At 40.8% G+C, this 15,886-nt stretch overlaps 2 long non-coding RNA genes and 3 other non-coding genes across 5 annotated transcripts in view; all 5 read right to left on the bottom strand.

Moving 5' to 3' along the window:
• Positions 1-1,948: 1,948 nt before the first annotated feature.
• On the bottom strand, positions 1,949-4,277 carry LOC118410818. The gene is made up of 3 exons (XR_004830606.1): positions 4,189-4,277; positions 3,482-3,592; positions 1,949-3,026 (listed from the first exon to the last, which is right to left on the bottom strand). It is a non-coding gene; the product is annotated as an uncharacterized LOC118410818 (long non-coding RNA).
• A 561-nt stretch (positions 4,278-4,838) lies between these two features.
• Positions 4,839-15,886, bottom strand: part of LOC118410815 — a 16,719-nt gene continuing 5,671 nt past the window's right edge. Inside the window, exons 2-5 of the long non-coding RNA XR_004830603.1 lie at positions 8,645-8,760; positions 7,423-7,631; positions 6,602-6,701; positions 4,839-4,934 (exon numbers count right to left, since the gene is read on the bottom strand). This is a non-coding gene — a long non-coding RNA (uncharacterized LOC118410815). The remainder of the gene's footprint in view (positions 4,935-6,601; positions 6,702-7,422; positions 7,632-8,644; positions 8,761-15,886) is intronic.
• On the bottom strand, positions 5,963-6,034 carry Trnam-cau. The gene has a single exon. It is a non-coding gene; the product is annotated as a tRNA-Met (tRNA).
• On the bottom strand, positions 6,127-6,199 carry Trnak-cuu. The gene has a single exon. It is a non-coding gene; the product is annotated as a tRNA-Lys (tRNA).
• On the bottom strand, positions 8,406-8,478 carry Trnak-cuu. Its single transcript has one exon. It is a non-coding gene; the product is annotated as a tRNA-Lys (tRNA).

Here is a 15,886-nt window from a genome sequence, read left to right as displayed (position 1 = left end):
TAGGTCCTATCAGTTAGTTCCCCACTAGTTTATTAATTAAATCCGGCCCGTAAGATTTGATACTTGTATTGAATATGTTAGGGTATAAGCTATTTAAATTACACTTACAAGTTCACGGGCAACGTTTAGATAAGTAGCAGATTGCTCTACGTATACAAGCCGTATAGCAGCCGATTTTAGCGCCACCTATGCTTGCCGATTTCTTATCAATTAGATCGCTCTAGTTCATTGATTAAATCCGGCCCGTAAGTTTCGATACTTGTATTGAATACGTTAGGGTATAAGCTATCTAAATTGCACTTACAAGTTCACGGGCAACGTTTAGATAAGCGGCAGATTGCTCTACAAGCAGTGTAGCAGCCGATTTCACCCCCCCCCCTTGCTTGCGTATGTCCCATTAGTTAGTTCCCCTCTAGTTCATTAATTAAATCCGGCCCGTAAGATTTGATACTTGTATTGAATATGTTAGGGTATAGGCTATCTAAATTGCACTTACAAGTTCACGGGCAACGTTTAGATAAGCAGTAGATTGCTCTACAAGCAGTTTAGCAGCAGATTTTTGCGCTCTCTTGGCTCAGTGTAGAAACTGCTTCAACTCAATTAGTTCATTAATCAAATCCGGCCCGCAAGTTTCGATTCTTGTATAGAATACGTTAGGGTATAAGCTATCTAAATTGCACTTACAAGTTTACGGGCAACGTTAGATAAGCGGCAGATTGCAATACAAGCCATATAGCAGCCGATTTTCCGCACACCCCCCCCCCCTGCTTGCGTATGTCCTATCAGTTAGTTCCGCTCTAGTCTATTAATTAAATCCGGCCCGTAAGATTTGATACTTGTATTGAATACGTCAGGGTATAAGCTATTTGAATTACACTTACACGTTCACGGGCCACGTTTAGATAAGTAGCAGATTGCTCTACAAGCAGTATAGCAGCCGATTTTAGCGCCCCCTATGCTTGCCGATTTCTTATCAATTAGATCGCTCTAGTTCATTAATTAAATCCGGCCCGTAAGATTTGATACTTGTATTGAATACGTTAGGGTATAAGCTATCTGAATTACACTTACAAGTTCACGGGCTACGTTTAGATAAGCAGCAGATTGGAATACAAGCAGTTTAGCAGCCGATTTTATGCCCCCCCCCCCTTGCTTGCGTATGTCCTATCAGTTAGTTCCACTCTAGTTCATGAATTAAATCCGGCCCGTAAGATTTGATACTTGTATTGAATACGTTAGGGTATGATTTATCTAAATTGGCCTCACAAGTTCACGGGCCACGTTTAGATAAGTAGCATATCGCTCTACAAGCCGTATAGCAGCAGATTTTACGTAAGTACACTCACTCCGGTAGGTGTCGCTGCTGGAGTTTTTTTTAATTTTGCTGTTATTTGCTAAACTAAGAATTGCAACTTAACGATAACAAACTGAAATTGTTGGAAAAATACTATTTTATAACTTTTGTCAACGCTAACGTTGAAAAATGTGTTCAATTGGGCTAAATCGTAAAAAAAAATAAAAATACTTGCAGTCGAATCGGATGCTACCTTTCCTCTAGGTCAAAATCGGCTGCTAAAATCGGCTGCTAAAATCGGCTGCTAAATGGGCTGCTAACTTCAGCCCGGTGAAATACCTTTCATAAGGGCAGGGGACGAGATTCAGGCCTGCTTTGGGTCTCAAACTGGGCGGAGGAGCGCCCTCTGGCTTCTGAAAGCGGAACTGCTGCATGAGGCAGGAGAAGTATAGGAACATCAGCATGCGTGCCAGCTGCTCGCCGGGGTTAGAAAGGGGGATAAAGGACTGCTTCGAGGGGGTAATAAAAAAAGGAAGAGAAAAGGAGGGGGAAAGAGAGAGGGAAAGAAAGAAAGGAGGAGAAAAGAGCTAAATTCTGTATTCAATTGCAACTTTCATGGCATATTTACAGAGATGACAAACACATCTTGTGAAGTCAACAGCCACTTGTATTCATGATTTTGTTTTCATGTTGTTTGCAGCAATAAAAAGAATACCACTATGTGTAAACATGTGAAAGCTAGTCCTGTTAATGATGTCCCTTTCAGCACCAAGGAGAGATACTGTCTCTAAAACACTACCGAGAAAGACATACTAGCTAGTGCTAGAAATGGATACTGTCTCAAATCATAAAGATTTAAAAGATACTGTTTACAGATATAAAGCTAGTGCTACAAATGATATATCTTTCAGCTCCAAGAATAGACACTCTCTAATCATAAAAAATTCTAAACAATAACGAAAGACATATAAAAACTAGTACATCCTTTTTGTCTCTGACTCACCTTGAGAAATGAAAGATTGATTGTTCTATTTAGATTTTTCACTTAAAGATTTACATGAGGCTTTCTGTTTCATGTAATGGAAAAGATATACAGTACAGTATAGGCCATACATATAGATACAGTTACAGTTACAAATATTGGTGAGGCCTATCTACAGAAACCACATGATCTGCATTTTCACAATATGGTCCTTATAATATAAAGTTATATATAAATCCCTGTTACTTTCCTACAATTACAGGGCAGAAGTTAGATCTGAAATTGTAATTACAGCAGATAGTAAAATGACAATTCAATGTTTTCTATTCAAATATCATGATCATACATACCATCCCTGTGTCTTCAATATTAATCAAAAGAAATGCAAAATACATGTATGTGTTACCATGATGACACAAAAAAGCAGGTACTGTAGAAGCCGTTTAACTGCACACCCAAATTAATTTGCCAGCACCTTTCTTGCAATTATCCAGATAGTGCAACAAACTGAAGTTATCGAGCTGGAATGTACTACCACGGGATTTAGAGATTCCGTGCAATTAACAGAAGTGTGCGGTTATCTGTTGTGCAATTAACTGGCTTCTACTGTACTCAGTTTTGAGCAAAAGGAACCGTGCAGTGGGTGATGCTCTGTAGCTAACCCCTTGGTAAACCGTTGATGGTAGTAGAAAATATTCAGCTTGACATGACATCTCAATGGGTGGGATAACGTCAGGACTTTAGGGTCACCTGAAATGGCAAACACAAGTTGTCAGATGACAAGAAATTTACCATAACAACACGACAGTGGCTAATGTAGTAATGAGGACCAAAGGACAATAAACAAAAACTTTCTCCTGACTTTATCAGCCTGAAGATAAACATACAACCAATATATACATTTGGAATATGACCTTCCTCATAATTTCAAGAGATGGCTGATCTATAATAAACCCTGTTGTACATGCTGACCCTGACCTTTCACAATAACCTCACAATTGCAACCGTAAGCACTAATATTAATAAGTTCTTTAGATATTGAGCCATATTTAGATGTTAAATAGTTTATAATTGGACGAGGTATTTTTTGCCAGCCTTTATTTTTTGGCCAGCCCTGACTTTATAATTATGCCCTGCTGCAACAAAACAAAACCAATAAATAAAAAACAAAGCATTCTAGTACTATCATTATAGTTCATGCAAACCTTTTCATTGAATCCATCTTCAGCACTCATCCAATGGTGCTGGTAATAACAGCCTTTATATCTTTCTGGTGTCCAAGGTGTCTCTGTTTCTGACGAAATAGCCATGGATATCTGTGGATAGGAAGACAAATTTGTAGAGTCATGAGTTTCTTTGTCATTGGCACTTTGACCATTGATTGAGATGATTAGTAACGTTTCCTTGTTGTTGAAAGGAGGATAGATACAAAAGACATTACACACAAACAGAAACATCCTAAAGCTGCCAGGAGTCAAACACACACTTGCCCGCACGCACACACACACACACACACACACATACACACACATACACACACACACACACACACACACACACACACACACACACACACACTCACATGCACACACACACACACACACACACACACACACACACACACACACACACACACACCAATTCAGTAACAACCGGTACTAAAGAAAGCTGCTAAGCTGCTACGAGTCAGACACGTGCGCACACACACACACATACATACACACGCACACACGCATGCAAGCATATACACACACACACACACACACACTCACTATTCAGTTAGGTAGGCAATATGGTGAACTGACACGGCAAGCTGTATATGACGTTCCGGAGCAGTTGGCCGCATGCAACGTACTATAAAGTGGTCTACTAGGCTGTAAAACGTGCAACTTCAAAATAAATGTACGCGAACCTTTTCCTGAACTTCCGGATACACCGTCATGTAGAGGATAGCCCACTGTAGAGCGGCGGCGGCGGTACTCGTACCTGCCACGAATATGTGATCATATGTCCCTGGTAAAGAGAGTATAGCGGAAATTTGGGGTGATGTAATAAACCAATAGACAAAGACCGCATCGCATTCTGGGAGAAGTAGAGCACTTTGGACAGTACAATAACCATGACAACTTGGCTTGTGTCCGGTCCGGTCTATGTTGTCGTACCCTGCGTCTACGAACATACAATGAACCCTACATCGTGCCAGAACATTGCCCAAGTATGACGCAATACTAGAACGACAATTTTGACTTGTATCAGTACTCTCGTATTTAGCTCTCTGAGTGCACACCACATTTGTAAATGTACTTCTTATTAAGCTAAATGATCTATTAGATACTGAAAAACTGTGAGATATACTTTATGAACAAGATAAAAAGGATTATCGCCCAACGTGGGGCTCGAACCCACGACCCTGGGATTAAGAGTCCCATGCTCTACCGACTGAGCTGGCCGGGCTGTGATGCTACCATTAAGTAATGCTAGGCAATTCCGGCAGATTTGGTGAACAATGCTTGAACACAGTTATCTCAAATGTGCCAGTAATAGCTGTACATCGTTCCTCACCAGTTTTGCCTTTTCGTGACTCATCAGCTTCATCCTTGTTGGATAGATGATTTCATTCTCCTCCGCTTTCTTAAGAGGAAGCAGTGTCCTCTTGCCCTGTCATAAAGGGTAAACCAGTTTTCAGTCTTAATCAATGAAAGCATGGTCGTTCTCCTCACATATCACTGCTGAAAAATCGTTTAATACCCCTGTCACATTACGCGAAAATCAATCGGACGACGATTCTGCGAGCTCTAAATCACATTTTCGTGAGTAAGACGTCCGATGTTCTCACGATCATGTCGCGATTTTTCGGGATCACCGGCTATTTTCAGGGGTCGTACGACGGTCACGGTGCAGCGAAACATGTTCTTAACATAAGCGACAAGTCGCCGGTGATCTCCGAGTTCGCAGAGCTCGTTACCAAGTCACCTGCAGATCGTGCAGATCGTGCGAATCGGATGGTGAACGCCTGTCAGTCGGGCTACCGTTGCCCGACTTTCGCCCGACTTACGTTTGTTTGCAAATATTGAATTTCTTTAAATGTGAGGGTAATTCTGACACTGTGGCCCCTGTGGTAGTATATAGGTTGGCTTTGTAACACACTTTCTTTCTTTTTTTCGTCATTTCTAGTGGAGTCCCCCAACCAAGGGTGTCCGGATTGCTGTAGCCTCACGAAGCTTTCCACGAAATCGTCTTCCGGGAGGGACGTAAAACGGGGTCCCGTGCTCGAGGAGCTAGGTGCCTCATCATGGAAGTTTATTCACTGACGATCGCACGAGCCTCGCTTATACGAGGTATGTGACAGGGACAGTCAGTTGGGGCGAAAAATACGTAAAATTGGCCGACCTTCCAGCGATCGCGAAGTACGTCCGAAGATCGTACATAATGTGACAGGGGAATAAGTGACATACAAATCTGGTTATACCAATTATACCAATTCAGATTCGGTGTGTGTGTGTGTGTGTGTGTGTGTGTGTGTGTGTGTGTGTGTGTGTGTGTGTGTGTTGTTTTCTATTAGCATTAACCGTGCACAGTGTCAAGTGCTTCGATCTTTTCCTGTTACTTTGTCTTCAGGCCTTACTAAAAAGTATCATGATATATCAACGCCTGTGGAAACATAACGCCATTTAGTAAAAAATAGTTAGCAGCGGGTGGTTTCGATCCACCGACCTCTGGGTTATGGGCCCAGCACGCTGCCGCTGCGCCACGCTGCTCATTACGTGTATTTCTATGAAGTTTGTGAAAATGACGTTAAGTAAAGTACTTGCGTGATAAGGAAAATAAAGCAAGAGATGCAAAATAGAATCGCCCAACGTGGGGCTCGAACCCACGACCCTGGGATTAAGAGTCCCATGCTCTACCGACTGAGCTAGCCGGCCGCTGGTAGCAACATGGACATGGCTACGAAAGCTACGGCGGCTCTAGTTGTGCTGTCTGCTAAACAGAAAATTAAAACCGAAAGAGAAACAAAAACACTGGAAAGGTAACGTTTTCAAGCAAATACATAGATAATGTCTAGCCACCAAACATACATATGTCCCTCTAGCTCTGTCCTACCACTTGCTACATCTGTACATCATCGGGAAATGAACACCACAGGGTATCTGCGTGTCTGCTGTACTTCCAGTGAATATGGTGACAGCCGCCTGCTCCAGGTATTTGTTTGCAAAAGAGGAAGAATAAGATAAGGAAGCGGAGCAAGAACAACATGTTTTCATTCCTTGAAAGCAAACATGATAAAGTTAGTGACGGACCAATTACAGACAACTACTAGTACTCACAGCCCGCCTCCTCCGCGCGTCTATCCACCGGAAGTACCCGGTGATGTACAGGTTGTCAAAGTCAAACTTGGTGCAGAACTTCCGCTGGTACGTGTGCGTCCTGGGGGTAAAGAAAACTACGGTGTATTTTTGTGTTGCCTTTACCAGATTATAGCTAACCTCTTCGCGCCCGTGTAACTTTCCGACTACTACTATATCTGCGCGATTCAACCTCTGCTTGGAGAGTATAGCTAACCACGCTGGCTATAGGGAAATATTAGCCATAGATCTAGACAGACGGTTTTAAACTTCCCCTAACTCTAGATCTCCTGACCAATTTTCCGCCTTTTTACCGAATTCTACGATAAATGCTCCGATATGAAGGACTAGTGAGAGGTACTAGGTGAAAGGCTACGATATATATATGGTGATGCGACTGATTAGAAATTGTGAAACAGGCACAACTTAAGAAGTACAGGCTAACATGAAATAATTCTGATAAAGCGCTATATACTAAATACAACAGTCAGATTACAGCAAAACAGAAGAGCCAGATCTTTTACTACGTTATGCACATAACATACACGAGCAGTATATTTCTGCACTTCCAATTTTATTGTAATTTTGTGCGCTGGCGGTTTGTTATACAGAAGGTAGTAAAGGATTTTGCGCTGTCTGGTGTTTCGCTTCAAAGGATTATCAAAATAAAGTGAAAATGAAAATTTAGACGTCAGTTTTGTTAACATGGTAATACATTTTCTATGTTTTCTATCAAACTGTATGTAATGGTAAGAAATGTCAATAAATTTTAAAATAACTCATGCAATGCCATTTGAACTTACGCAAGAATCGTCAAGACGACAAGAAAGGCGAAGATCTTGTTGATGGCGGAGGATAAGAATCGGAAGACGGCCATCCTCTGGCGGAACTCCTGGTCTATCGCCAGCCCGACGTCTTCAGCTGTCTTCAGGTTCAGATTTTTCGGTCGGGATATGATCTAGCTAGGATAGGATGAAAAACTTCGCCCAACGTGGGGCTCGAACCCACGACCCTGAAATTAAGAGTAGCATGCTCTACTGAATGAGCTAGCCGGCCGCTGACGACATGCCGGGTATGGATATGAATGCTACTTTAGCTCTAGTTAGGCTGTCTGCTTCCTGATACGTGCAGTTGTAAAATCCGTACGTTGTCTGTTATCCAATAAAATAGATGTTATCGTTTAAAAACGAGCGCAGAATAATCACAAGAAAGTAATTCCATGCTGATATAGAATAAAGTGCCGTGGCGGACACGGAAAAGTTTTTAAAAAGTGATTCCTTTCGAAACGATATCAATTTTTCTCATCAATAGTACAGATTTTTTCGACAAGTTTTACTATGGTCATCATAGTATACTTGGGCCTGTATTGGGGAGGGTGCTGTCGACGCTCTACCGTTAAACGGATCTAAATTCTGAAAGGCAGCGACTGCATAGTACGAATATGTTTCATTGGTTTTGCTACAGGCTAAATTCAAGCACCAATTACGCTGAAGAATACAGTACATCCATTACACTCCACGTAAAACTTGAGGAGTCCCCGTACCAATAACCTAGAAATTATAACATGCGTCATAACGGCTGATTACGGCAAAAGACAACGTGACAGGCCCCATATAAATTAAGGTTATTGTATTTAGTGCTATGGTGTGCGGCGAAGAGATAGTAAAGCTTTGGTAATTACTTTACTTATTTACGCCCAGCGATCGGCTAAAGTTCACATTCAACTCCCACACGATTGTGAGGCGTTGTTTTGTTATTACCAACCTTATGACACAAAAGTAATTTTCGCCCAACGTGGGGCTCGAACCCACGACCCTGGGATTAAGAGTCCCATGCTCTACCGACTGAGCTAGCCGGGCTGTGATGACCGCTCGGAAGGTTCAGTCGCCATCTTCATTGTGTTTGACATTCGATAGCGTATTCAGGCGACGTTGTGTAAACAATGCGTCCGTGTCAATAGAATAATAATAGCGCAAGAGAACATGACCCGCGAACGCCTCCCTGCGAAACACGACTAAACTGTACCTGGTATTCCATCCTGGCGTCGAAGTGTTTGTCCAGGTTGTGGACGGAGGCGTCAGAACTCTCGTAACTCTTCCCACATCTCTTGTCTACAGCGCCGTCCGGGGAGCACATACTCTCTGAAAAGACGAAAATTACAAAAATTCTCATGGCCCATGGCACAACCATGAAGTTGTTTATAGTATTTGCCATTGTAGGTGAAATACGTACATTCTAGACAAAGTTCCAAAAGATGACAGAACTGATCCACCGATACTTGATAAAGCTCTGATGCTAAATGCTAAAGCTCTTCAGTAGTTTCCAAGTTTCCCCTCCGGCTTTCTGGTACAGATATGTGGATGACACATGCTGCAAACTAAAGAATGAAGAGGCCAACGATTTTTCCAACATTTCAATCAAGTTGACAGACACATAAAGTTTACCCAGGAGATGAGTCATGACAACACACTACGTTTTCTGGATGCACAACTACGGGTAGAGAACGATGGTTAAATCAACGTTGAAGTTTACCGCAAACCAACGCACACAGATCAATATCTCCAATTTGAGTCTCATCACCCCCTGGAGCAAAAACTCGGCGTCATAAGAATTTTGTACAACCGAGCAGATACTGTCTTCACATCTGTTGAAGCTAAATCTATAGAACAGGAACATCTTAGGACGGCATTATCCAAATGTGGATACAAACCTTGGACCTTCGATATAGACTAATAAAGCTCTGAAGCCCTCCCACGAATCTAGAAAACCACAAAGGAACTCACAGTTGGACCGGACAAAGACGGTCAACATCACAATTGCTTACATTCAAGGGGTTTCATAAAAGATAAGACGGATCCTACAAAGTCATGACATCGCCACAAATTTCAAACCCTACTCAACGTTGAAACAGAGACTGGTGCACCCAAAAGACAAAATCAACAAAAACATTAAATCAAATGTCCTTTACAGACTTAAGTGTGATGACCCGCATTGTTTGGAGACTTACATCAATGAAACTAGCCAACCCCTGAAGGAAAGGTACAAGCAGCATTGTAGGGCGAGTACGAGCAAGTTTTCGTCGGCCATTTGGCATCATCTGAATATTCACAGCGCTCATTCGTTCTCTTTAGAGACTACAGATATTTTAGACAGAGAACCTCGTTGGTTTGAGAGGGGTGTAAGGGAAGCTATTTACGAACGTATTTATCGTTCTTCTCTAAACCGTAAGGGAGGACTTAAGACTGCTCTTTTTGGTTCTTGCTATGATGTATTGAAGTAATTGATGATTTTATTGATATATACACATAAATACATTACATGTATTTACCTCCATGAAATGTCATGGAGGTTATATTTACCTCCATGAAATGTAATGGAATGGAGGTTATATTTACCTTTGCCAGAATGGCTAAGGTTATACTTTCGGTCCGGTTGTGTGTTTTCCCCCTGTTTGTGAACAGCATAACTCAAGAAGACTGCGACGGATGCAGCTGATATTTGGTGGGTGGGACCAGGCTGAAGTTGGCCGCCGATTGCGCCGCCGATTCTTAGCCGCCGATTGGGCCGCCGATTCGTCATTAGACAAAACATAGCATCCTATTCAGACCCCCATTCGAAGAAACTAAAAATTCCTAATTTCCGTTAAAAGCTTAAATAAATATCAAGCACAGCTGGATATTGTCTATTACCAACCAATATAGGCAAATATAAACATAAATTATAACAAAAAGTAGGAAATCAACGATTAAGCGCAAATAATAGGCCCAATCAGCAGCCACTGTCTTCAGCTTGGTCTAACGTTAGCTGCCACACTTCTTCTAGAGCAAACTGCTACTTATCTAAACGTGGCCCGTGAACTTGTAAGACGAATTAAGATAGCGTATACCCTTAGGTATTCAATACAAGTGTCAAATATTACGGGCCAGATTTAATTAATAAACTAGAGCGTAATTAACTAACACGAAATATGCAAGCAAAGGGGCGCTAAAATCGGCTTTCATACGGCTTCTAGAGCAAACTGCTACTTATCTAAACGTGGCCCGTGAACTTTCAAGACGAATTGAGATAGCATATATCATAACGTATTCGATACAAGTGTCAAATCTTACGGGCCGGATTTAATTAATGATCTACAAGGGAATTAACCAATAGGAAATACGAAAGCAAAGGGGCGCTAAAATCGGCTTTCATACGGATTCTAGAGCAAACTGCTACTTATCAAAACGTGGCCCGTGAACTTTTAAGACGAATACAGATAGCGTATACCCTAACTTATTCAAAACAAGTATCAAATCTTACGGGCCAGATTTAATTAATGATCTACAAGGGAATTAACCAATAGGAAATGCGCAAGCAAAGGGGCGCTAAAATCGGCTTTCATACGGCTTCTAGAGCAAAATGCTACTTATCTAAACGTGGCCCGTGAACTTTTAAGACGAATTCAGATAGCGTATACCCTAACTTATTCAAAACAAGTATCAAATCTTACGGGCCAGATTTAATTAATGATCTACAAGGGAATTAACCAATAGGAAATACGCAAGCAAAGGGGCGCTAAAATCGGCTTTCATACGGATTCTAGAGCAAACTGCTACTTATCTAAATGTGGCCCGTGAACTTTGAAGACGAATTCAGATAGCGTATATCATAACGTATACAAAATAAGTATCAAATCTTACGGGCCGGGTTTAATTAATGATCTACAAGGGAATTAATTAATAGGAAATGCGAAAGCAAAGTGGCGATAAAATCGGCTTTCATACGGCTTCTAGAGCAAACTGCTACTTATCTAAACGTGGCCCGTGAATTTTTAAGATGAATTTAGATAGCGTAAACTCTAAGGTATTCAATACAAGTGTCAAATCTTACGGGCCGGATTTAATCAATGAACTACAAGGGAATTAACTAATAGGAAATACGCAAGCAAAGGGACGCTGAAATCGGCTATTACACGGCTTCTAGAGCAAACTGCTACTTATCTAAACGTGGCCCGTGAATTTTTAAGATGAATTTAGATAGCGTATACCCCAACGTATTCAATACAAGTGTCAAATCTTACGGGCCGGATTTAATTAATGAACTAGACCGTAATTAACTAATAGGAAATGCACAGGCAAGGGGCGCTGAAATCGGCTTTTATAGGACTTCTAGAGCAAACTGCTACTTATCCAAACGTGGCCCGTGAATTTTTAAGATGAATCTAGATAGCGTATACCCTAAGGTATTCAATACAAGTGTTAAATCTTACGGGCCGGATTTAACTAATGAACTAGACTGTAATTAACTAATAGGAAATGCACAGGCAAGGGGCTCTAAAATCGGCTTTTCTAGGACTTCTAGAGCAAACTGCTACTTATCCAAACGTGGCCCGTGAATTTTTAAGATGAATCTAATAGCGTATACCCTAAGGTATTCAATACAAGTGTTAAATCTTACGGGCCGGATTTAACTAATGAACAATAGTTGTAGGCGACGATCATAGGCTAGCCGCCGATTCGTTATTAGACAAAACATAGCATCCCATTCAGACGTCCATTCGAAGAAAGCAAAAAAAATCCTCATTTCGTTGAAAATCTTGTAAAAAATATCAATAACTGCTGAATATTGTCTATTACTACCCAATATATGGTTATATAAACATAAGTAATAACAGAAAGTATTAAGTCAACGATTAAACACAAATATCAGGCCCCATTGACGACCAAGGCTTCAGCCTGGTCTGAAATCGGAATCTGTCACTTATTTAAACGTGGCCCGTGAGTTTTTAAGGCAAATTTAGAAAGCGCATACCTTAAGGTATTCAATACAAGTGTTAAATCTTACGGGCCGGATTTAATTAATGAACTATTGCTGTAGGCGACGATCCAGCCGCCGATTCAAAATTAGAGAAAACATAGCATTCTATTCAGACTCCCATTCGAAGAAACCAAACAATTCCTGCTCATTTCCTTTAAAAGCTAGAACGGATATCAAGAACTGCTGTTTATTGTCTATTACTATACTACCCAATGTATGTATATAGAAATATAGATAATACCAGAAAGTATTATATTAACGTACGATTAAAGGGCCAGATTTAATTAATGATCTACAAGGGAATTAACCAATAGGAAACACGCAAGCAAAGGGGCGCTAAAATCGGCTTTCATACGGCTTCTAGAGCAAACTGCTACTTATCTAAACGTGGCCCGTGAACTTTTAAGAAGAATTGAGATAGCGTATATCATAACGTATTCAATTCAAGTGTCAAATCTTACGGGCCGGATTTAATTAATGATCTACAAGGGAATTAACCAATAGGAAACACGCAAGCAAAGGGGCGCTAAAATCGGCTTTCATACGGCTTCTAGAGCAAACTTCTACTTATCTAAACGTGGCCCGTGAACTTTTAAGACGAATGTAGGCAGCGTATATCATAACATACTCAATACAAGTGTCAAATTTTACGGGCCGGATTTAATTAATGAACTGCAAGGGAATTAACTAATAGGAAATACGCAAGCAAAGGGGCGCTGAAATCGGCTATTATACGGCTTCTAGAGCAAAATGCTACTTATCTAAACGTGGCCCGTGAACTTTTAAGACGAATTGAGATAGCGTATACCCCAACGTATTCAATACAAGTGTCAAATCTTACGGGCCGGATTTAATTAATAAACTAGACCGTAATTAACTAATAGGAAATACGCAAGCAAAGGGGCGCTGAAATCGGCTATTACACGGCTTCTAGAGCAAACTGCTACTTATCTAAACGTGGCCGTGAATTTTAAGATGAATTTAGATAGCGTATACCCCAACGTATTCAGTACAAGTGTCAAATCTTACGGGCCGGATTTAATTAATGATCTACAAGGAATTAACCAATAGGAAACACGCAAGCAAAGGGGCGCTAAATGATCGGCTTTCATACGGCTTCTAGAGCAAACTTCTACTTATCTAAACGTGGCCCGTGAACTTTTAAGACGAATAAAGGCAGCGTATATCATAACGTACTCAATACAAGTGTCAAATTTTACGGGCCGGACTTAATTAATGAACTACAAACACTTGCAGCAGTTCCCTCGATGGTATACTACTCCCAACACTCACTGACGACTGGGCAGTGAGACTGCATGGCATAGGGTCCTTTCCTTCAGGTCTTAGATCAAAAGCACATGTCTACTGCTGACGCAATGGTTTCCTCAGAGGCTCAGACACCACAATATTTCGGGGAGTTGGGAGTCCAATAACTTATTTTGAATGAACTGTACTACAATGAGTCTTATGATCTTTATCGCCGAATTGATGTTGACTGAGTATATATATACTAAGTAGCAAATTTCCGATCGTATTACAGGGTACAGGACTAGCTATATGTAAAGGAATGAAACATGTAACCTGATTGACGCATTTGGTACGATCCGACTACGATCCTATTCATATTTCTATTCTAGACAGCCCTTTGTCAGGGAAGATTCGATGACATTTCAAAAACAGTAAATGTAAAACATGAATACGAATATGTATAATACAGAAACAATCATTCAACACTTAATGCATGTTTGGGAACTTAAAAAAACATTTTGTAAAGGCTGCTAGCAACATCTGTAGCAAGGTATTTAACGATCTACTTCCTGTTGTGCTGACCAAACAACATTGCAACACTACATATCAATATTTAGATATCTCTGTGACTCGTCTGTCCGTACAGCTCAGAACGTTAATTGAAACCTTATAGATAATCAACTAATTTGACAAGCAACTATATAATTTCTCACTTCCTTTTAAAGTCACAATAAGAAGGAAACAAACTCACACAGGCAAGTTGGGTTTCAATATTTTAATGATCTTCGACACGAACTAAATATTATCTAATGATAACGTAGGAAGGGCAAAATTACACACTGTAGAAGGTCCCACGGTTGGTGTGATGAATGTTTGCTGCCCGCCATCTCGTAGAAGCTAATGCCGCAACCGAGAAATCTTTGGTCTCTCTGAAACAACAGTGACAAACAACAACCTAAGTATAACATGTGTTACCGTGATCTTAACAAAATGAAGGATGATTTACAAACTTTCATTTTCAATTTAGAGTAAAACTTTGTTTCAGAAAACAAGCTATATGTGTCCCCTCGGCACCTTTCTTGGCATTCAGGCGTAAAAGTTCATTACATCAGTGACATCCGGAAAGGCGCCTCATGCCTCTTCTTTCCGTTACTGGTTGTGTAGGATAATAATGGGTTACAGATGTGGAGTGTCTCTCCCTTGACAACATGCAAACAAAGTAATGTGCGTTCCCTCGTCAAAAGCACCTTTGCCTTATGTGTTTTAGTTTTTATTGGTCCTTGTTGCCTAAAGTTTACAAGGGCCAATATCATGAAAGCCAACCGGTTCAAGGGAAAGTCAAGCTCGTTGCTTGTCAGTTAGATATCGGCCAAACTGCTTAAACCCAATTACTTTCCTCCGGTTCATTAAACAAATCCGGCCCGAAAACGTAAAAACTTGTATTAAATCCATTAAGTTCTAAACCTCTATTTCAAATTCATGGAGAACGTTTGGATACCAGTAAATAAGCAGACAAGCCGCCTAACAGCCGATATTGCAGCCTATTTTGTAGCCGATTTCCGACAGACTACACTTCGAATTCATATACTCAAATCGTTCCTCTGCGGTTCGTTAAGTAAATGCAGCCCGTAAACTTTAGTATCTTATGTTTATAAGATAGGCCTGATATTAATATAATTCATCTTTAAATCTCACGGAAAACGCACAGTTAGTAGCGCATAGCGGAGAAGCAAGATATAATTTAAATATGGTAATTTAGGGAAAGGAGGCGGGAAACTTCAATTTCTGCCGTCCGGTCCGTAAGTTTTGATCTTGGTATCAAGTGCATTGGGATATAACATATCTAAATTCCTCAGTTAAAAGTTCACAGGCTACGTTTAGATAAGAAGCAAATTGTTTTAAAAGCTACATGGCAGCCGTTTTTTAGACCACTTTACTTGCCGATTTCCGGGCAAAACAGATTCAACTCTAGAAGTCGTATGAAAGCCGACTTTAGCACCCTTGCTTGTGCATTTCCTATCAGTTAATTACGGTCTAGTTCATTAATTAAATCCGGCCCGTAAGATTTGACACTTGAATTGAATACGTTATGATATACGCTATCTCAATTCGTCTTAAAAGTTCACGGGCCACGTTTAGATAAGTAGCAGTTTGCTCTAGAAGCCGTATGAAAGCCGATTTTAGCGCCCCTTGCTTGCGTGTTTCCTATTGGTTAATTCCTTG

This window comes from Branchiostoma floridae, chromosome 3, assembly GCF_000003815.2.
Source record: "Branchiostoma floridae strain S238N-H82 chromosome 3, Bfl_VNyyK, whole genome shotgun sequence".
In the NCBI taxonomy this organism is placed as follows: domain Eukaryota; kingdom Metazoa; phylum Chordata; class Leptocardii; order Amphioxiformes; family Branchiostomatidae; genus Branchiostoma; species Branchiostoma floridae.
The sequence above is the reverse complement of the archived record's forward strand: the minus strand, read 5'-3'. Positions and strand labels throughout refer to the sequence as shown.